The 847-nt window shown below is 27.3% G+C and overlaps 1 non-coding gene across 1 annotated transcript; it reads left to right on the top strand.

The window, feature by feature from the left end:
* The first annotated feature begins 1 nt into the window (after position 1).
* Trnat-ugu lies at positions 2–74 on the top strand. The gene has a single exon. It is a non-coding gene; the product is annotated as a tRNA-Thr (tRNA).
* The last annotated feature ends 773 nt before the right edge of the window (positions 75–847 follow it).

The raw sequence follows: 847 nt of genomic DNA, 5'->3' as shown, positions 1-847 counted from the left end.
AGCCTCCATAGCTCAGGGGTTAGAGCACTGGTCTTGTAAACCAGGGGTCGAGAGTTCAAATCTCTCTGGGGGCATCCTTTTTTTTTCTCGTTTCTATCGAGTGTTTTTATTTGACCGTGATATCACAATATATTGCACATTTTTCGCGTCTCATCTGCAATTTTCCACTCTACATCCGCTCTACATTTATCCGATATTTTTATTTGTAGTGGTTTTCAATCTTGGTTCTTTTCCGTGCAAAATTAACACATGTGTAAAATTTTGTAGTTTTATTCTGTAGAATTATAACGATACATTAGTGTATAATATAAAAAAAATGTTATTTATAAAAGATTATTACAAAAGATTATTTATAAAATTAAATAATATTTCTAACATATAAAGTAAAAAAAATATAGAGTTATATATATATTATATACACATTAGTTTTAACTAATAATAAATTGTAGAAAATTATAGTGCAAAAAAATGTCCCGATTTTTATTAAAAAAATATTAATTGTTTTTATCGTAAGAAATTTGTAGCATAACAAATTGAGAGCATTTCAATTTTAACATAATTTTTCTCTCTTCCACAACGTTATTATATCATATTATGATAATAACAATTATATTAATACATGTGTCATATATTACGTAACATTACATTCAATTATATGTAGTGTCACTACATCACGTCTACCTCGTGGAGAATGTTTATACACATTCTGCGATAGTGTACTTATTTATTATTGCGCACTTGTATTATTGTATTTCAAAGAGATTAGTGTCAAATAATTAGTTGCTCAATCGAACAAGTGTATCGCTATCGTAAATTATATGTTTGCAATGTATATTACTGTTACCTC

The sequence above is a fragment of the Formica exsecta genome, unplaced genomic scaffold, assembly GCF_003651465.1.
Source record: "Formica exsecta isolate Colony F162 unplaced genomic scaffold, ASM365146v1 C16472326, whole genome shotgun sequence".
Classification (NCBI taxonomy): domain Eukaryota; kingdom Metazoa; phylum Arthropoda; class Insecta; order Hymenoptera; family Formicidae; genus Formica; species Formica exsecta.
Note: the sequence above shows the minus strand (reverse complement) of the source record. Positions and strands in the feature narration are given on the sequence as shown.